A 23,393-nucleotide genomic window follows, 5' to 3' on the forward strand; every position below is an offset into this window, starting at 1 on the left:
AATACTTACTGGTTGGGTGGCTTTGGGCATAATATTTAATATCTGAATTATCATTTGAAAAGCAAGATGAAGATAAAAATATCCATTTTACCAAACTCCTGTGGTTGGTGTGAAGATTACATAAGAGAATGTAATATGAGAGTACTTTGTAGAGTGCTAAATAAATAACATTATTTCATAAGTTTAAGTTTGTTCCCCTGCCCAAATATGTCACATAATTCAAGGTCAATATACTAAAGCATTGCTTCTCAATATGTAGAATATGAACTGTCGGCATCAAAATCACCTGGGCCACTTGTTAAATGCAGAGCAAGAATTAAAAAGAATGTCTGGAAATAGGGTCCAAGATCTGCATTTTAAACAGGGAATCCAGGATGGTCTTGTGAAATAAGATTGAGAACCAGTGCTAAATTCTTGCAAGTGGATGCAGCTAACTCTCTGATAGAGGGCAAAGATTGGCAGCAGTTCAAAAGTAGCAGCCCTACCTGTATTTCGTGAATACTAATAATGAAAGCAGACCAGAAAATACAAATTCACTTTCAGCCTGGACCATGTCAAGATAGATTCTCTTAGTGGTCTCCTGACTTTCTGGGCTGTGTCTTGTGAAAAGGACTTAACCACTGTTTGGCCTAAGACAGAAGAGTAGCTTCCCAGTGGTGAAACTTCACATAAGTTAAATACATCACTCCCCTATTACATTAACAGTACACCATGCAGGTCCTTGTGAGTGGGTAGCTCTGCTCACTCTGCTTTTAGAGGCCTCTAACTCATGGACTGATTCAGCACCTTGTCCCGCACAATGCTTTCTCACACCTGGTCTTATTGCCTCTTCTACCTAGAGAGACATCTACACTTGTATTGAAAAGGGGTAACTGGGCACATGTGTATGGTGATGGGTGGTAATTAATCTTTCAGTGGTGAAGATGATGTAGTCTACACAGAAATCGAAATATAATTATGTACACCTAAAATTTGTATAATGCCCTAAACCACTGTTACCTCAATAAAAAAGAAAAAATGCTCTGAGATCTTCCTTAGGAAATGTAAAACCCTTAAATGTTGTATTTTGCCTCCAGCAGCACAAACAATCCCCCACGACAGAGCAAGATCTTAGGCTACTTGCTCTTAGGATGACCAATTCCTACTTTTCTAGTACTTGGAATAATTGCCTAGGAGATAATCAACTCAAGGGGCACAAGGCAACACACAATCTGACCAAGTCTGTGAAATGCCATGCTGTAGAAATAAAGAGCACCAGGCTGGGTTGCTGAAGACTTGGGATCATGTCCTTGTACCTATCACTTATGAACTAAGTCACTCCCTCTCTCTGAGCCTCAGTTTATAAATCTGTAAAATGGGGAAAGCAAAACTTTTCAAGCATTTCTCAAGAAACAAAAGATTGCATGAGATTAGATTGAGAAAATGATAAGATACTGCTTGTAAAACTACTCACTATTGTACAAAGTTCTGTAGGATTTTACAGCACTGCAGAATATGATGTGCTAGCTAGTCATCCCTCAAATACTCAACACTCTTCTCCCAAAATAATACTCTTTGCAAGTGTTCAATGATTCCTGAAATTTCTTTATGAGAGACAAAATCTCATCCTGCCATAAATTGAAGCCATAGTTTGCAGTGCAAATGGCTTGTAGAGCATCTTCTATTAAGGGAACGTAACGGCACAAAGCAATAAGAGCAGACATGTTCCTTAGCACTTCTAGGGAGAGTATAGAGACTTGTAAGGCTCCAAAATAAAGCTGATGAAAGAGGCAGGAAAAATGAGGGCAAGAAAAGTGAGGAGATTCAAGGTTCCTGTTAAGGATGCAAGCATGTTAAGGACATTCTTTAGCAAAAAATTCAGATCAGTTTTGAAATCGAGAATAACTTTCCCTTTCAAAACCTCTTCTAACTTGGGAGAAGCCTGAATATAACACAGGAACCTGAGAAAGCCCTGTATGGAGCAAATAGGACATCTTCTCTCTGGGGGTCATGAGGGAGGCGTGTGGGCCTAGCGTAGCAGAGCAGACTAGTGGCAGGTCAGCCCTTTCACAAGGATAAGCTATTTCTCCATAACAGTATGCTGCCTGACAGACAGGGGCAGGAAACACTAATTCACAGGCTTTTAGTGGCTGACAGACCCATCACATTCCTAACTCCTCTCTGCTTGCAACAGCCATTAAACCAGTGGCAGGAGGCTAGGGCCTCCGAAGAGAGCTAGATGACCTTGGTCAGAGTTGGTGGGGAAGAGGGGAAAGAGGCAGCTGGAGGGATATTGAGATCTACTCTTATAACAATAAAAGTAGAATTAAAATAGTGCAAGACCATTGCTGCTTAACCCTAGAAACTCTCACCTGGGTAACCTGATCTTCCGTGTTTCCATATTACAGGCTCATAGATGGTCAGAATCAAAAAAGACAAAAAAAGAATCTAGTTTACTCCCCTCCTTTACAAAATTCTCGAGAGGTTAAGTGGTCTTTTCTTAGATACCAATATATTCAGAGATCAATATATTATATACCAATATCTTCAGTGGCATATTCGGAGTGGAGATGGTGGTATAGGAATATTTCTGGAAATACATCATGGAGCAGATCTGAAATTTCTACAAAGTAATGTGCCATGCTACATTTTGAACGTACCTTGCGATTTTTAATGGCTAAAAAAGTGAAATATTTTATTTAACTATTTTCATTTACTGGCAAAATAAAATACATATACAGTTATGATAATGCTAGTATTAAAAATGTGTATTAGGGGCCTGCCTGGTGGTGCAAGCGGTTAAGTGCGCGCGCTCCACTGCAGTGGCCTGGGGTTCACTGGTTCAGATCCTGGGTGCACACTGATGCACCGCTTGGCAAGCCATGCTGTGGCGGCGTCCCATATAAAGTGGAGGAAGATGGGCACGGATGTTAGCCCAGGGGCAGTCTTCCTCAGCAAAAAAGGAGGAGGATTGGCAGATGTTAGCACAGGGCTTATCTTCCTCACAAAAAAAAAAAAACATGAAAAATAAATGTGTATTAGATGCTTATGTACCAGGCATGTACTAAGTGCCTCATGTGGATTATCTCATTTAGCCCTCACAAGAGCTCCACGAGACCGGGTGATTTGTTTTTCTATTTTGCAGAAAGTAAAACCAAGGCTTATTAAGGTTAAGACACTCGTTTATGATCACAAAGTTAATGGGAGACAGAGCTAGTATTCAAACTCACTTAAAGGTCCTCAATAATCCTGTAGATGTATTCAGACTCTAAAGAGAATCAACCAAGGGCAATGGTTAAGTACATAAACCTTGGAGGCCAAAGTGTCTGGCTTCAATATGGGCTTTGCCATTTACTAGCTGTGAAACCTATGGCAAGTTATCTATTCTCTTTGCCGAAGTTTCCTCATCTGTAAAACAGGGTTATTATTGGCACCTATATCAGAGGGTTGCTATGAGAACAAATTAAGTATGCAAAGTCTGTAGAACAGTGTTTGTCACACAGTTTAGGCTTTATACATATTAGCTAGTATTAATATTAAATGGAAAATCAGAAGAAAAAAATTTTTAATGAAATATAGTCTAGAATCTGAGCCTATTCATTATGATTCAACCAACAAATATTGAAAACCTACTATGAGCCAGGCATTGTGACACCTGCTGGGAAAACAGGGATGAAAAAGTCTGACATGGTCCCTGATAACAAAAGTGTAAGTTAAATAATAAATAAATAAAGCCTATTCAACTGTCACAAAACACTGTAAGTATTTCATAGCTATTTTGCTGATGAGGAAATTGAGGTCCAAGAGACATACTTGCCAAAGGTTACAGGAATAATAAGAGGCTGAATCAGAAATAAAACCTGAATCTTTATTTTTTCTGATTCTAAAAATCTGTGTTCTCATCTGCTCCTTTATCCTGCATTGTAAATGTGTGCATGTGTGCATATGTGTCCTAACATTGGAAAAAGAAAAGAAAAGACAACTAGTGGCCCGGATGATGCAGAGCATTAGATTTCTGACTTTCAGGTCAAAACTCTTTCTATCCATATAATTGGTAAGGAATATGAATGTACTAAAAACTATAAAGAAAATCCTGAGATTGTGAAAGCTATTTGGATATCAGAACTAAATCATAGTTAGATTTAGATTAATAATAGAAAGAAATTTTACACATACATGAAGGATAGCCTCCCCATCCATACTGTCTGGAATGTACCTCTTTCCACAACCAGGAGACACAAAGCCAATGACCTTAAGAGTGTAAAAACGTAACATGATTTTACACCACATGCTATACAAGGATGAACTTACATGGATTAAACTCCAAAATAGAAAGGATAAAGTAATAAAAGTTTAAAAGAAGGATATCTTTATTATCCTAAGATTAGAAAGCATCTCTAAAATCAAGATACAAAAATCACAAACCACAAAGGAAAACATTGATGGATTTTAATACACCAAAATTAAATATAACTGCTTAACAAAAGATAGCACAGACAAAGTTAACAGACAGGTGCCAGACTCAGAGAAGATAATTGCTGAATTAATAACTGACAAAGAATTAATTAGAATTTTTGCAGAACAACAAGAAAAAGCTAAGGAACCCAAAAGAAAAATGGGCTAATTATTTCAATAGCACATCAGGAAAAAGTTGAAAGATGACTTCTTGGAAAAGATGCTCAACCTCAATACTGATCAGAGTAATGCAAATTACAACAATAACAAGACATGATTTCACGCAATCAGAGTGGCAAGAATTAGAAGAACTTATCCCTCATGCTTGTGATGATGGATCGAAATGGGAACCCTCATGAACAGCTGATAGGACATAAGTTAACAGGCCACTTTGGAAAAAAATCATCTTCCATTTGTCCCATTAGTTTTGTCCATATTCTAAAATATAGCAATTGTGATTTTATGTATAGGTCCCAGAGAAGCTTTAACAGGTGCACAAAAAGCCATGTATTCTATTGTACGCTGCCCTTCTTTCATATGTGGTAGTAAAGAGTTGGGTGCAATCTATGGTCTATCAATAAGAGAGCAGATTAATAAAATGAAACACACATCTGAGATTGTACTATGCAACAATCAGGACAGAACTGTAGCTATATGATGATGTAGTTTGTTCCCCAGAATATGATGTTAAAGGAAAAAATACTATGAAGATAATATTTACAATATAATACAATTTTTTATAATTTAAATGTCATACACCCACTCAAGAAGCCATATATTTTCAGACTTTCATATGTGTAAATAAATATATGAAAGTATCTTGGAAGGAAATACTTGAATAGAAAATTTATAGGTCCCCATCAGGAGAGGGAAATAAGGTTATAAATGTAAAATGCGAGGGAAATAATAAAATACACGATGACCGTGTACGACGAATATCAAAGTGGCTACGACTCTCTGAAGAGAAAAATAGTAAAGGAGTCATACAATAATATTTTACCATTTGTTGAGCACTTACTATATGCCTGACTCTACATTATGCACTTTCCGTCAATTACTACATTTAACTGTCACAAAACATTACAAAGTGAGTATTGCATAGCTATTTTACAAAGGAGGAAATTGAGGCATCAGGAGGCAAAATTGCCGAAGATGACGAGGATAATGAGGAGTTGATCCAGAATTGATACCTAGGATGCTATTTGTCTGAGTCCAAATACTATGTTCTCATCTCCGTTGTCCTGCCTCATGGTAATTTTAAGAGATAATTCTATGTGAAAGTGCTCAGAAGAGGATAATAAATAAAAGTTTATTTCAGCCTAGAGTGTCTGTGAATCATCTTGGTTTTGAATTTCCAAATACTAATCACCTTGGAGAATCTTAGGCAATACAACAAAAGCTAATCTTGAATCTGCTGTGCTCCATTTTGCATAAAGAGGCAGTGGATGGGGATGAGACCTCCAACCCCGAGCATTATGTTGAACACATGGTAAGTACCAAGTGATTGTTCTCCAGATGATAAAATGGCTCAATCAAGAGATATGCTCAAGTTAGGGCTGAAGTGGGGTACAAGTAGCTCAAGTTTTAAACAACAGACATGTCTAGACAAAGAAGATTTGAATCAGAAACTAAATTAAAGTGTTTTGTCACAGATGGTGGAATCACAAAGGCTTTAATTTATTTGGACAATTGAGGAGTTATTATAAGCAAGTGTCAAAGCAGTCAGTAGAAAGGTTAGCTGTGGTTCCATCAATGAAAAGAATTTAAAATCATAGGTCAAATGCCAGGGTTGATGCTCAGTCAGAACTATGGACAGCACAACAGGTCTTCCTAAGACCATTGCCCTTTATGAGCTGCATCACATATTTTCTGCCAGCCTAATTCATGAGGCCATCTCCTGGGCACTCAAGTGTCCATGTTTCTTTAGTCAGATCTTGTTCCTCAGCATAGGAGTTTGATGCTCTTCCTTCTAAGGATCCACAGCATGTGTCATGGCTATTCTTTAAGAGTAGGTATACATTTTAGCTTACAAAGTTTCAGGAAACAAGTAGGAGCTGACTGTAGGGAGTATCTAAGGATTGTCTTCATCAATACTCCCTTACTCTGGAGGATGCCCATTTTATTCCTCCCTACTAGGTCTGAGGCATAGTCCTGATGCCTAGGATGAAAATTTCATCCACCATTTAGTGAGAATAGAAAAACTATTTTCATTAAAGCCAAATCTTGTAACAGAAATGCCCAGATTCTCAAGCAGGATGTCACTTTTATCTCAGTGTTTCCATTCACCTATCAATATGCAATGTTTCCCAACTCAAAGGATAACAAGAGAAAGCAAAAAAAGAAAGAAAAATCTTTATGAAAGAGTAAGCAGAGGCAAGTCATGACAACCCCAGAAGGTAGCAGGCAGTTGGAGAAGGCACAGGGCAGAAATAATAAGATACAGATTCTATCTGTGAAATTTCCAGTAATGAGTTGGGTGACTTTGAATTAGTCATTTAACCTCACTCTGCTTCAGCTTTCTTATCTGTCAAATGGGAATAATTAAACTTACCTTGTATGACTCCAGGACTATTGAAGAGAAGTAAGATAATACATGGAGGCTATTTGGAAAATGTTATATAACTGCTATTGGAACACAAAAGATTATTATTAATGGTAATATGTGGCCAGAGAAGGTGCATTTTAATTGACAATGGTTTAGATATATCCAGATCAAATTTTATTCTCACCTATGTGGGAATGCAGGAGTAAAGGAAATGAAGGTGTGAACATGAGTAATTTAGCAAATATTCATTCAAAATGGAATGGAAAGATATTTTGTCACACAGAGAATCATAACAATGTGAGAAGACCTAGCAGGAGATGTCTTTAAGGCCAAGAAAATATACAGAGCAACACTTGGGACATTCAAGAAATAATTAGATAGCTTCATGGGGGAAATGAGACTGTATGTGGTGAGAAAGAGAAAGTGGAGCACAAAAGATCGAACATAAGAAGTTAATAACAAGACTATCTAGGAAAGTCTGATGAAAGATTTCTTGTTTTCCTCAAGAGAAGTTTGTCAGATGTTGTTAATGAGCAACTCAGGTGTGGATGCATGAAGGAAGAATCACATTCCACGTGGCCATCCACGCATCTTTCATGAAGTGACACTTTGTTTCAAAATGTGGAGAGAATCTTAGAGTTGAAAGGGTTTCAGAGACTGATTAGCAATTCTCCATGTGAGAATCATGGAGAATCATGCAAGTGCACTTACTTTCAGAGACGAAGAGCTCACTACCTCAAAAGCTACTCTATCTCATCATCATATAGCACCTTTTGTTCAACATCTCTTCTTTACATGGAGCTGATGTTTGCAGCTGTGCTACATCTAACAAACGGCTTTATTCTATACCCCAAAAATATACTCAGCCCACCTCCCAACATTTTCTGACACCCTGCTCTGTGGCAGACGCTGTCCTAAGCAGTAGAGATTTAAAGATGGAAAACATATCCTTCAATAACTCATAGATTTAGAATGTAAAAGTGATTGTAACTCTGGGGAGAGCACAACTGCACCCTCCTCTGGAAACCTTCAAATACTTGAATGTAATATCTGAGTCTTTCCTTGATTTTTTATTCTACCACATAAATATATACAATTTACCATAAGTTACTTCTTTAATATTGTTGCCAGATCTTCTCACATTCTTACTTTTTCTTTTCTGGACAGGATCCAGTTTTTCAAAGTCATTCGTAACATATGGCACACAAGATTTTAAAGGTAAGTGAGTGGTTAATTTCTTTAGAATTGTGCATCCTCCTGAAATAAGAAATGTACTCTAAGAAACTTCATGATCATAAGAAAGAATAGATTTTGGAATTCACGGATATCCCAGCTTTTGCTGGTGTTATAGCGAAACTTTCAACAATAGAGAACACTTGTAGATTTTAGTGATTGGGTGGCATGGTGTAATGAGATAAACTTTGACCTTAGAGTAAAAAAAATCTGGATTTGAACCCTGTCTCTACCATCTATTAGCTGTAATTCTTTGGCCCTAATACCACCCTCTGAGCATGTTTTATCATATTTAAAATAGGAATATTATTTACCTATTTTATAGGGTACTGAGAAGAAAAAATGAAAACAAAATGAGATCATTATCTATGTAAGTGCTTCATAAACAATAAAATGTAATGCAAATGTAATACGGCATTGCTATTTTTATAATCAAATGGGTTGACACAGAACAAAATGTTCCATTCTGTAATTACCTGAATTCAGTAAAAGTGTGTTATATTCTAACAAATTAAAATCCCAGTAGTAGTAATAGCGACCACTTATTGAAGCTTTATTATGTGCCAGGCAATGCCAGGTGCTATGCAAACATTGTTCCATTTTGTTCCTGAGATACAGATAATGCTATGAATTTACCAAATCTGTTTCATTTTCCTTTTGGGCACAAGCAAACTACATTTTTCAAATTTACCTGTAGTTAGTTGGGGCCATGTGATTGCATGCTGTCCAACACGGGAATGCCCTTAAAACGTCCTGCATGATCTTCTGCTCTGTCTTGTTCCCTATTGGCTGGAGGGATATAAACGATCAGGTCAATCTCTGGTGCCATGCACTGAAGATTACAGTTCCTCTATCAGCTCCTGGTTTCTTAATGACGTTATGGATCAGAGCCTCCTCCCCAAATCACCCATACCTCCCTGACGTGTAGGAATGTATTGTGAGCAAGAAAGAAACTTTTGTTGTGTTAAATTACTAAAGTTTTGGACCTGTTTTTTATAGAACCTAGCATTAATTATCCTGCCCATTAGAGTTCCTTAAAACATTTACTTTGTGCCACAATTAGGAAGGAATGTCCATAAAATCCCACCACTATATCCATCAACCTATCAGCAGTTGAGCTTATGAACTTCATTTTCTAACTTTCTTGACCATAGGGATTTTTGTACGCTTTGTTTATTGTTTTGTCTTGATTGCCTAGAAGAGGACTCATCAATATTTGTTGAATAAATATTTAAATTTATAAAAACATTTTGATGTAGACGGTTGCTTTTTATCCCAATTTTTCAGATAAGGAGATGGTAATGCTGATGTGTACTCATCTTATTCCAGAGTTCACACTCTTAAACACTATACTGAGCTGCTCCATTTCACCACTCTTAACCTGCAGTTAAAGAGGATGATTATGTTTTATCGACTGCGACTTTCCGTTATCAAAACATTCTCTCTACTTAAGAACAAATTCTGTGGCTCATAAGGATGGGCCTCAAGGGCCAGTGAGTTACTTCAAGATCATCCAGTCAAGTTATGGGATCAATATAGGTTTAACATTAATCAGTTTCATTCCTTTCTCTTTAGCCAACCAGATAGAATTTGTTGTCTCATGGACCATCATTCCCAGGAGACTAAATAAAAAAGGTCAGAGGGGTCAGTCCTGTCGTGTAGTGGTTAAACACTGCGCATTCCACTTCAGTGGCCTGGGTTCATGGGTTCGGATCCCAGGTGTGGACCTATCACTGGTCAGCCATGCTGAGGCAGGGACTCACATACAAAATAGAGAAATATTGGCACAAATGTTAGCTTGGGGCTAATCTTCCTCAAGCAGAAAAAAAAAAAAAAGAGGAAGGTTGGCAATGGATGTTAGCTCAGGGCAGATCTTCCTCAGCAAAGAAAAAGAAAAAACGGTCAGAGAAAAAAGTAAGGAAATGAAATATTTAAAGGGAGGGCAGAGAATCTTACTGATTTTCATTTTCCCTAAGCCACTATAAGGCATAAAAGAAAAAACCTACTACTACTAATTAAATTCAATAAATTACATTTAACCCTAATAGGAACATAAAAAGTGTTATTTCCCTTGTTTTTTCCAGATGAAACCTTGAGATTCAACAAGTTGAAGGCTATTATATAATTGCACAGAGCTGTTACATGGTACATCTGATTCTAATCTAGTTCGTTGGTCTTAAAGTCTTCAGTTGGTTCAATTAATATTATTTCATTGGTTTATTATCATTCATTTGCCGCTACCAACTAGAAGCAGAAAGACTGTTGTATGGGGTAATGGTTAAGGGCAGAGTTTGTAAGAAAGTCAGAATTGGGGTTGAAATCTGGCTCTGATATTAACCAGCTGTAAAATCTTAGATAGTTCAGTTAACTTCTCTGGACTTGACGTTCCTCAAGTGTATAATGGGGTTTTGTTAGTACTAATTGAGTTAATGTATTACAACTTTTTCACGGTGACTTTCACATAGTAAATGCTCAAAGAGTGCAACTGTTTGCATCATTGTTATTAGTATTCGAGTCAGTATCCTGTTGTAAGCTTTTTGATTCTAAAGATTTGCTCTGCCCTCATTAGGACTTTGAGTTTCATAGTAGATACTTTTATTTCTCTGGATTTAGTGCGTTTGTTTAATATAGACTTATCAAGCACACCCTAAATTCCATGCAGAATGTTAGATATCAAGGATAGATATGCAATTAAAGTACACTTCTGCCATCAAACATCACTGAAATTACATACCATTGATAGCATTTAGTAACAAAAAGGGACAGAGAAGAACAACAAAAAATATCACAGGCCCAACACAGCACATTCCTTAAAAATATAAAAGTTCCTTTTTGTGACATGCAATTTAAGACCATGATGAGAGACTTTCGATTTCAACTCCAATATGTAAAGAGCTTGGAAGTCAACATTCTTATTCTTACAACAAGATAAATGTGATCAAACTGAAAATTGAAGACTTTTCTTGGAATCAGCAGTGAACGGAAGTTGCAGGGTAGACCTCCACCCTGAAATCTGGAGAGACAGGCTCATACAGAAAGAGAGAACCATGATCTGCTTACCTGGAGCAGAAGTTGCTGGAGCCATAAACTGGTAGGAACACATAAATGGTAATTTTGATGAGTAGTTGGAGACAGTATGGATAAGCAGGAGAGAAACTCCCTATTACTACTGCCTTAGGGGCATCCCTATACATTTGGGGGCTGTACCTTGAGAAAACCCCATCAGGTTCTCAGGGTGAAAATGTGAGAAAGATCCTTTCATGGTTCTGCAGGAGGAGACAAAGATTAATCACTGTGAAATCTGCTCATAGCTTTCTCCACAACAAAGGCTTACTCTACAGGGGAAAAAGATTTTGTGAGAGTCTTATCATAGATAGGGAAAAGCATTCCTCCCACTCCAGCTCTCTCTAGCTTTTTGTCTCACAAGATGGACAAAAACATAGTAAACAGGGTGAAGGCTACATGGAAATATATTGGGAATTCTTCTCCCAGGGTAGGGAATGTGGAGCAATGGAGAGGAAGAAAAAGGTATACCAGTGGACAAATACTTGTGAAGGTCACATGTCCAAGCATAGTCTTACTAAAATACTGAAATTTAGTCAGAAGATTATAGAAAACTCCCCCTTATCCACACTTTAAAACCACTCAAGCAAAGCTTCAGAATAATATCAATGGATAACAGCAGAAAGAGCAGCAAGACAAAGATTTTCTCTGAGGAGAAGTATGTGGGGCAGCCAAAAGTCAATAGGGGAGAAAGAAGCAAAGACAATAGAAGAATTTGAAGCCTCTGGGATTTGTAGCTACAAAAAAACATCAAACAGAGCCTATCTCCAAGTAAATTATCATAAATAATCACATGAAAGGCCCACTTGCCTCAATTTCTTTTACATGATATGACATGTTTGAATTTAAACAAAAAATAAAGTTCACCTTAAAAGTCAAGAAAAAATAGTCTGAAGTGACAGCAAGCATCATAATCATGCTCAGGTATAACATAGATGTTAGAATTATCAGAGAGGGAATTTAAATAACTAGGATTAATATGTGAAGAGTTCTAATGGCAAAAGTAGACAATGTGCAAGAACAGACGGTAATGTAATCACACAGATGGAAACTCTAAGATTGAATCTAGAGGAAATGGTAGAAATCAAATACATTGTAACATAACTGAAGCAAGTCTTTGAAGAACTTATCAATAAACTCAACACAGCTGAGGAAAGAATCAATGAGCTTGAAGATAAGTCAAAAGAAACTTCCCAAACTGAATTACAAAGAGAAAAAAGAATGACAACAACAAAACAAACCCTAACAGAACACGGAAGAACTGTAGGACAATTTCAAAAAGTGTAACATATGCAAAATTGAATTACCAGAAACAAAAGACAGAAAGAAAGAAGCAGAAAAAAATATGTGAAGGAATAATGTCTGAGAAATTTGCAAAATTAATTATAGGCAGCAAACCACAAATCCAGGAAGCTCAGAAAAAATAAAGCAGAATAAATATCGCAAACACTCACACCTAGGTATATCATATTTAAAGGGGTGTCCTGGTACCAATTCCAACATGGGAGGCATTTTCCCCCACACCTCCAATCAATTCTCAGGACACCAGCTGGGTGTCCTACAATTTGACTCAATTCTGACACTATCTACCTAGAAATAATGTCCGAGTCCACAGGTTAAGGGCTCAATCCTACAAGACTCCCCCACCCCCACTTCAGATGTCAATTGCAAGCCCAGGTTGCCACCTGTGCTTCTGACCAATTAGCTACAGGTTGGAAGTTTCTGTAAGCAGCTCGTTAGACTTTAGACGCCAGTCTCAAGCTCAGTTTGTTACTTGTACTTCTAACTGACTGGCTATAAATCAGAGGTTCCCATGACCTCCTCCTTGGGTCAATTAATTTGCTAAAGTGGCTCAAAGAACTCAGAGAAACACTTTACTCGCTAGATTACCGGTTTATTATAAAAGGATATAACTCAGGAAGAGCTATATGGAAGAGATGTATAGGGCAAGGTATGGGGAAAAGGGGCGGAGCTTCCATGCCCTCTCCAAGTGCACCACTGTCCCCAAAACTCCACTTGGTCATCAACCTGGAAGCTCTTTCAATCCATTTTTTTGTTTTTATGGAGGCTTTATTACATACACATGATTTATTAAGTCATTGTCCATTGGTGATTGAGCTCAATCTCCAGCCCCTCCTTCCTCCCCAGAGACTGAAGGATGGGGCTAGAAGTTTCAACCCTCTAATCACATGCTTGGCTGTCCTGGCAACTAGCCCCCATCCCTAGGTGACCTAGGGACATTGCAAAAGTCACCTTATTAACATAACAAAAGACACCTTTGCCACTCTCATCACTTAGGAAATTCCAAGGGTTCTGGGAGCTCTTTGACAGGAACTGGGCAAAGACAAAATACATATATTTCTTGTAAATCACAATACCACAATAGTCAACCTGCAGAAAATCAAAGACAAAGAGAAAATCCTGAAAGAAGGCAGAGGAACAAAGCACCATATCTATATTGTTACAAGGATAGAAATTACAGCAGACTTCTTGTCGGAAACCATGCAATCAAGAAGAGAGTATAGTAAAATATTTAAAGTGCTTAAAGAAAAAAAACCACATACTTAGAATTATATATCCAGTGGAATTCTTCAAGAGTGAAGGAGAAATGAAGGCATTCTTAGATAGATAAAAACCGAGGAAATTCATCGCCAGCAGACTAGCGCTCCAAGAAAATTTAAAATTAGTTTTTCAGAGAGAAAGAAAATGATGTAGGTCAGAGAATTGGATCTACATAAAGAAAAGTAAAGCATTATTGAAAGAATAATTGGAGGTAAAATATTGTAGTGCCAGAAAATAAGGAAGCCCCTCCCCCCCAAAAATGCACAATGTTGGGTATATGTCAAAGGGACACAGAAGCTAACAGAAAGAGCTCCCAAAAGTCAAAGCTGGAACAGCGTGAACAACAACTAAAGTAGTATTGGATTATAACCCAAAGTATAAAATCCATGTTATTAAGCCCATATTGATATAAATAACTGATAGAATAAATATATAAATAAATAGGAGACAATATTTTGAATTCCTCTCCATCTTCCATGGAGAGGAATTCAAAATAATTTATGTAGCTACTCCACTTTCAAGTTGGTAGAGCATATCTCCCAACTCCTCAAGTGTGGGCTGCACACAGCACTTTCCTTCCAGAGAGTACAGTAATAAAAGGGGGGGAAATAACCTCACAATGAAGAAAACTACCTCAGCCAGGTGATCGAGGTTAACATCAATAGTGATAAATTGTGTTAGTGGTGTGTACTCTTGATATGATACGATGAGAATGATGCTTACTCCTGTGGTCTTCCACCTCGAAACTCATAATTCCACTCTAATCATGAATTGTCATTTCAAATAATCTTAGAAACATGAGGCAAATCCCAATTGAAGAACATTCTACAAAATTCCTGACCGCTATTCAAAACTGTCAAAGTCAAAAACAAAGTCTGAGGAACCAATACTTCCAAGATGAGCCTAAGGTGATGTGATGACAAAATATAAGGTGATATCCTGAAATGGATCCTGAAACATATGCAAAAAGAGGAATTAGGTGAAAACTAGGGAAATCTGAGTAAAGTATGGTTTTTAGTTTGTTTGTTTTTTTAATGAGATACCATTAACTACCCATTAGTATGGCTAAAACTAAAAAGAGTGACAATGCTAAGTATTGGTGAGTATGTGGAGAAACTGTAGCTCTTATAAAATATTGATGGGATGTAAAATTGTATAACTATCTTGGAAACAGTTTTATAGTTTCTTACAAAGTTAAACACATGCCTACTAGGAGATCCAGATATTCAACTTCTGCATATTTACCTCAAGTAAACAAAAATACATGCCTATGTAAATATTTGCACACAAATTTGTATAGCGTCTTTATTTGTATTATCAAACAATCATTTCTAATGCCACAAGCAACAGATTACCCAATCAATACCATACTTTGAAAAGTATTTTAATCCATTTTATCTATCTTTAAATAAAATATTAAGAGGAAGCCATATACATACAGTAGATTAAAATGATGCTGCTGTAGTTGAAGTGAGGTTGCGTGACTTGGAAGCCCCACTTCTGTGGGGCTGTTGACAACCCCTGTCCCCTGCTGTCCCCTGCTTTCAACCTCAGCGTTCCCGTATTTTCCCCTACAGAGCCTCATCTGTTATTAAATAGACATCTGACTCCATATTTTTTTCTAGATTGGAAATTTGCAGGTCTGATGATGCTAATCAATGACCATAGCAATCTCAGCTTTAACAGTAAACCATGACTGACTCAGAGAAGTCATTTCATTTCTCTGGATCTCAATCTACTCATTGTTTTTTAAATCAGAGGAATGAACCATATTACTCATAATTACTCAACCAATATTAGGTCTAAGTAATTTAATTATGTAAAATAAAAAATGTGTGTATTGAAAATCCTCTCAAAGTTCAGTGTGGAAAATGGAAACCAATCTAGATATTTCAAACATGAAGGAATTTAATACAGGGAATTAAATTCTTACAAGACTTTTGGGAGGATAGAGGTAGGAAAGGTCAGAGAAGATGCTGATACCACTCAGAAATTCAGGAAGTACAGGAATCTCAGATAATTTCTGCCTATTATATCAGCTGCTAGGAGCATTGGCGTAAGTTATTTACAGGAGAATGTATGCGAGCCACTGACAAAATGTCACCTCTGCCTTCTTTTTAAGCCCAGCATCATCTGCTGCCAGAGTGATAATGGCTTCTTTTTCTTTTTTCACCTTCCCAATATCTTGCCAGTACTTCTCACTGATAAAAACCTAAGTTAGAATGGGTCAACAAAAAAGGCTAGGAAATGTAAATTTTAGCCTTCCAGTCGTTGTGATACAGGAAATGGCCTATTATGGTAAGATGCTAACAGATAATGTAGTGCAGGGAGCATTTAATGTGATGAAGGACCAAAGTTTACTACCAGTAAAAATACTAACGAATAGTCACTAACATTTGTTCAATGAATTAATGAATATGTTTAATGTAGCCTGAAATTACAAGAGCAGCATTTATTGAAGAAATGGAATCCAACCAGGTCTTGAACTATGCGTGAAGATCTTCATAAAAGAAAAGTCAGACAGAAAGCTCCAGATATCAGTTGGCTCTTACTGCATAACAAACCACTCTAAAAGTGGGGCTTTAAACAACAAATGTTAATTTAGCTCACAATTCTGTGGATTAAAAATTTAGTTTGGTTTCATCTGAGAAGTTTTTCTGGTCTCTTCTGAGCTCACTCATGCAATTGTGGTCAGCTGCCTCATTGCTTGAGGATTGGTTTGTCTCATATGACTTCAGCTATAATGACTCAATTCTGTTCCATGTGGTCTCTTACCCTCCAGCATGTTACACTGAGCTTGTTTTCCTGGTAGCTTGTCAAGTTTCAGAGAGAGAAAGGTAGAAACATACAAAATCTTTTGATGCCTTGGCTAGGAAACGTATACCTTGTCAATTCCATGACAATCTATTGGTCAAAACAGATCACAAGGCCAGTTCAACTTCAAGGAGTAGAGAAACAAGGTAAAATTGCTGAGGATGTGGATACAGAAATCCTGAATAATTGTGAACATTTTTTAAAATTTTGCACTACGATAGTCTGCTAATTGATCCAGTCGATAGTCTAAAGCTGTGTAGACATGAATGTTGTCTGTAGATTGGAGGATCAAGGAATATTGGAGATTAGTTATGTGAACATAGACTGATTCTGCAATCTTAAGTAGTATTAGGTTTATAGAATCCTAAGCTCATAACATTAGATATAACAGCAAGCAAAGATAATCTTCCCCAATGGCCTTGTTTTCACATGACAGATATTTGACCCGGAAATGTTAAGTGAATTTCTCGAGGTCTTACATCCATTAGGTGTATTCAAATGGAACCAAACCCTACAAACATGTCTGTTAGTCATCCAGTACCTTGAATGTTAAGAAAAAAATGTTTTGACTTCTCTGGAGTACAGAGTGGATTTGCAAGACGTATATGGACATATTTGTTTGTGTATGTGCATGTGTGTACACATGTCTATTCAGTACATGCATACACATACACACACACTCTAGGAAAAAGAGACATAAGAGTACCATTTTGCATAGGCCTGCTGCCCAATTTTAATTTGGCTTGCCTCCTAATTTCTTTTATACCCTGAGCAGAAGTTATTCCCAGAGCTAATTCGTACGTACATTGTTTAGCACATGCCATCTGCTTCTGAAACCTGTGGCTGCACACAACACGCGTCCTGTAAGGTAACTAGGTTCTGATATTGTCCTAGAATAAATGCAGATCATACCTTTCTTTAGAAAAATGAAGAAACAAGTAACCAGAATCCTTTCGTACAGCTATTTCCTCTGGTTTATGAAAGACATACAAGATGTACCCTCACAATAACCTCATCTGTGTATTCTCCAGCATGCTTACTGATTTGCACTGAAAGATGTGGAATCTCCAATATAAAAAAACAGTAAAGCCTGAATTAGGGAAAAGTTCTAGTTATAAGAAATTTTTAGAGAAAAGTATGGTATTATTTTGAAGGATATTTAAAAACGAACAATAGTTTGTATATTATAAGTTTGCTGAGTCTAACAGTTATGATTTTCAATCCCATTTTCCGGCTTTTTAGTTTTATGATCTTAGATAATACACTTACTCTCTCTGACACTCAGTTTCCTCATCTTTAAAAAGAATGAGGTGAGGGATAATAGCAGTTACACATCCTCTGATTATTGTAATCTTTACTAGTGATGAATGCATATGAAACAGTGCAGTGCCTGGCACAGAGTGTATACTTAATACATGTGAGCCAATTATATTGTTATATTATTAAGCTCATAGAAAAAAATCAGTACAAGTTTATCATTAAACCATTATAAGTGCTATAATTCACAAATAAATTTTTAAAGGTAAAAGGGGTGAATACTGGACAGCAGACATCATCAAATCACAGTGTGGGTAAACAGGAAAAAAAAAACAGATTCTCTTTATGGTGCTAGGTCTATGTTAGATATTATATCAGGGACTTCACATAATTATTATTTTGAGTCCTCTTTGTTAATTCTATTTTACAGGTAAGAAAACTGAGACTCAGAGAAATTAGATAAATTGCCTATAGTCTTAAAGTTAAGAAGTGGGATTTGAACCCAGGCATGGCTGATTTCAAAGCCTTTGATTTTAAAGAGGATTGGAGATTTATCATCTGTTTTCATTACCCAGATCACTTTCTGTTCCTTTCTGTCATATTTAATCCAGACAAGCAGCCAGAGCATGGGCCCTGGATCTGGACTACCACACTTTACTCCACTAAGTGTTAGGTTATAAAATGTCCAATAAAAACATTTGTTGAGTTTCCCATCTAAATGGACAGTGGAGTTCAAGAGGTCCTAGAACTTGGGCTGATGCAATCTTTTCCTGAGACAGAGGCCAGATATGGAAACTAGAGCTCACATGATGCTGGAGAGTTAAGTAGTAATAAAAAATGTCAGGGAGAGTCTGGAGGCATAGAGCATGATGTCGCGGTCGGTGGCCTGAAGATCAGATTTCTCTGTGCCAGTCCATGAGTGATAGGAAAAGATATGGCCACTGGAATGTCCCAGCAATAAGAGCAAATTACATCACAATGCTCTGAGGATGGGATTATAGAGCCACAAATGCTGTTTTCCGGAATTCTTACTCCAAGAAGACTCGCCTGTTTCCCATTACTGTAGGAGGCATGAAAGAAACAACTGTATTTCCAATGTATTTCCTCCCAAGGGCATATTTGTCCCCTGAGCTTTGAAGACTGATCAATTGATGAAATCATGGCTTTGACAAGACTAAACTTCATAGGTCATAGCAGATCTGTATACATACTAGGTGCTCCCTAAATACCTATGGCCAACGATACAATTCCATGTTCATGTGGAAAGAGCAGGGACTCAAATGAAGAAGACCTAGTTTAACACCTTGTGTGTACCAATTCACTTTAACTCTTTAAACTCTGTTTTCTCATCTCTGATTCAGGTTTAGAGCAGTTTAGGGTGAGAAAATGAGGCAAGGATTATGAAAATACTATTTATATTTTCTATATAAATCCCTTTGGTTAATCGTATATGTGCATATATGTTATATATTACTGGACGTAAGACTAAGGTCTACATTCAATAGTTCCAATGCTTGGGTTCAGTTTGCAGATTATCAAAGAAGACCCATAATCCATTTGACAGACCTGCAATAAATGACTGCCACCTGCCTTCTAGGGAGCTCTGTTACCTTTATTTTTGGGATCCTTTTTCAGGAGCTAAAGTGTTGTACAACTACGCAGTTACTCAAACCAGGAAGCTAGTGGTCATTTTTAAAATTTAATTTTATATTTCAAAATTTTGTCCAGTTGTATGGAGATATAACTGACAGACAATATTGCATAACTTGAAGGTGTACATCATAATGATTTGATATACGTATATATTGTGAAATGATTTCCACAATAAGTTTAGCTAACGTCCATCACCTTACATAGTTACAATTTTTTTTTCTAATGATGAGAACTTTTAAGCTCTGCTCTTTTAGCCACTTTCAAATATACAAGGCAGTGTTGTTAACTATAGTCACCATGCTGCACATTACATTTCAGGACTTGCTTATCTTATGACTAAAATTTGTACCTTTTGATCACCTTCACCCATTTCCCCCACCCCCTGCCTCTGGAAACCCCCAATCTGTTCTCTGTTTCTATGAGTTCACGTTTTTTAGATTCCACATATAAGTGAAATCATACAGTATTTGTCTTTCTCTGTCTGACTTATTCCACTTAGTAGTCATTTTTAAATATTCCTCTTCTTACCACACACATCCAATCGATCACTTACTTTGTGGATCTCTACATTTCTATCTCCACTGTCCCCATCCCAGTCCTCTTGGATTTTCCCAAGAATCTTCTAACTTGTCTTTCTATTTCCAGTCTTACTGCTTTCGAGACACTTCCTTACATTGCAAGAAGAGTGATCACTTAAAGATAACATAAAAAATAGCATGACCATGAGGGTCATGAAAACTCTTTGCTTAATATCCTTACATGGCTTCTCTTAGCTTTTAAGACAAAATCCAAAACTCCTAAACATCATTACAAGACCCTCCATAGTGTGACATTTTCTTATTTCATCACGTCATCTCTCCATCCTACTCTATGCTCCAGCTCTACTGAACTCTGTTCCATGAACTTCCCATGTACCCTCTGTCTACAAAGTAATTTTCCTCCTAATACCTTTATTCTTGTTCTCTCAACCCTGAGGGTCCCAGTGTAAATGTCACTTCTTGGAGTGAGTTGCTGAGCCCTAGATCAGTTGAAGAACCTCTGCCATATCCTCTTAAATCTTCCTATACTTTTCTTACCATAATGTTCAGTACTTTGCACATATTTAAAACTGAAAAATTGCTAAATGAAGAATGAATGAATATACATGTGAACTGAATGTTTTTTAAATCGTAGTTTGCATTTTTATGACAGAGATGACCCACACCTCACAGAGCATTTCTTCTATCTCTAGAAAATTTCCTTTCTCTCAAGAATTTAATGAATGAATGAATTCATATGAAGTAGATTCGACAACAGACTTCATTAGTTCAATTCTCCCTTTTCAATTAGTCATGAGATACGCTCAAATACAGACTACACTGATTATCAGTGACACAAAAATGTACATTTTTGGTTCTGGTGGATGAGCTGAGAGAGAAGAGACTCAAGTTTCTCTGTGACAAGCAGAAGAGAACTGAATGAGGCCCTACGTTTGCCTTCCCTGACCTCACTCTTTATCTCTGGCCTCTTAGGTTTAAGGCCTGAAAAGACCTGGCTGCCTAGAAAGATGTAAGGCTGTGAGTTAATTTATAAGATCGTAGACAGCAAGCGAGTTGGTTTAAGTGAAAGATATAATTACCAGGTGTTGAAGGCGAAGGGCTTCATTAATTTCACAGACACTCTGTTGACTGAACTGTCCTCATTTTAATTTTTCATGACACATCAAGGAGGGAGACACCTGTGGGTCATGAGAATGGACCAATCCTGGGCTTGCAGGCACTTAAAATTCCACCCCAGGGGCAAACAATCTTTCAGAAGTGGAAGGTCAAGTTGTTTTCTCCTGTTTAAAACTCCTCTTTATAAAACTCTGAAATGATCCTTCATTGCTCCCTCAGGCTCTGCAAAACCCTTCATAATCTGGCCTTAGCCTACTTCTTCTGCCTTAATTCTCAATACACTCCCCACCCTTGTGCTATCTGCTTCAGATACTTTGAACTGACAGTAACATTAATAGTAATTACTGTTATCATCATTTTTCATTACTACTGCTGTTAATATTTACTACACTCTTACTATGTACAAAACACTACTGTAAGCATTCTTTTGCATTAGTTCATGAGGTCTTCCCAACAACCCATGGTAACAACTGTTCCCATTTTAAAGATGGGAAATATGAGGCTGGAAGCCGTCGGATTACTTGCCAAAATCAAGCAGCTAAATCAAAGCAAAACTTCGATTAGACCGTGGGTCTGTCTGACTTCAAAATCTGTCTTTTAAACACAAAGTTTTGTTTGTTGAAACCTATTGTCTCCCACCTTCATTTGTGCATTCTTTGAGGGTGAATATTATATCTTGGTAACTGGTGTGCCCCAAAACTAGCAGGGTGCTGGGTACTTAGAAGGCCCTCAGGAGACCTGGTAGATGAAGGAATGGACAAATGAACTCTTCTTTCCCCACTCAGTGATAGGAGTAGTGGCATCTAGAAAGGAAAACTTGGTTACACCATTATCATTGGCCAGGTAGAGACGCAAATGATAGCACCTCCTGAAGTAAGTGGCTCAAAGGTCTAGGGTCCTTACAGTAAAGTCCCCAGAGATGCTCGGATAGGGTCAGCATAGTCTTATTTGAGGAAAAGCTGAGTGACAGGATGGAAAGAGCTTTGCAAACCATCTCGCTTGTCTGGGCCGTATAAATCAGATGTTCTTCACCCTGAAACATGGACATATTAATACTTTACGAGTGTCATGAGATCACTTCATAGGCATGAAATTATGAGACATTTTTAATAATTGACTGCAATCTAGAAGACTGAGAGTAAACATAATAGGAATAATAAAAATTAGAATAATAATAGGAACTAATTATTACATGTCTACTTTATCTAGTGCTATCTAGTGCTATCCAAATATTACCTCTAGTCTCTTACAACAATACTTGAAGTATCAATTAATATTAGTTCCATTTGACAGAGAAAGAAACTGAGAAATAACTTCCCCAAGGTTAGCTATTACCAGAGAGAGAAGCAATTCAAATTTAGGTCTTTCTGACTCCAAAATCTTTCCATTTTTTTTTTCAATAAATATCTCACTAATTTAGCATTCTTTACCTTAATTTTTAAATGTATTTTTAAAGCTGTTGACTAAATGTGTATTTCATATAGAAAATGAGAGTTTACAGCCCAAATAGGGAGGTTATTTTAGAAGGAAAAATGACCTTGAGTTTGAATGTCCCTGATGTTGCTGGCCCAAATTATCCACATACCCTAGACCACAGTAGAGGCTGACAGTTCAATTAAAAAATATGGGGAAAAATAGCATTGATTAAGTAGGAATCTTAGGAAGTAGTTAATTACATTTCCTGGATAACTGAAGACATTTTGTGTTTTAGCCCATCTTAATGAAAATCTAAATATATCAGGCCCTTTGCAGAGAACAGATCACTATGCATTTATTTCTGTGTCCTTGAAGCTTACTTAATCACGCTCTGCAGAAAATACACAGTCTTCTTCAGGGTCTCTACTATTATTGTAGTGTTTAGTAATGATTCCTGATTCCAGAGCAGAGATTGTTTCCTAATATTTGAAATAAGACTACACTATGACATCATAACATTGAAATACAGGGAATCTGTATTCAGTGGTTGAAAATCCATAGCCCTTCAATTTCATTCTTTTGAGTCTCATAGATATCTTCTTTTGAACTTTGTGTTTCCCTTATTGTAAACCTCAGTTAAGTCAGTTTGGGTCAATAGATGCAGAGTTGTAAATGATTTCCTAGAAGGCAGAATGATCTCAGAAAATTGTCAGGGAGTTGTTGAAAACTGCTAAACCCTAGAGTTGATTTAAACAATAGAT

Source organism: Ceratotherium simum, chromosome 29 (assembly GCF_057802395.1).
Source record: "Ceratotherium simum simum isolate JZ-2026a chromosome 29, ASM5780239v1, whole genome shotgun sequence".
Lineage (NCBI taxonomy): Eukaryota > Metazoa > Chordata > Mammalia > Perissodactyla > Rhinocerotidae > Ceratotherium > Ceratotherium simum.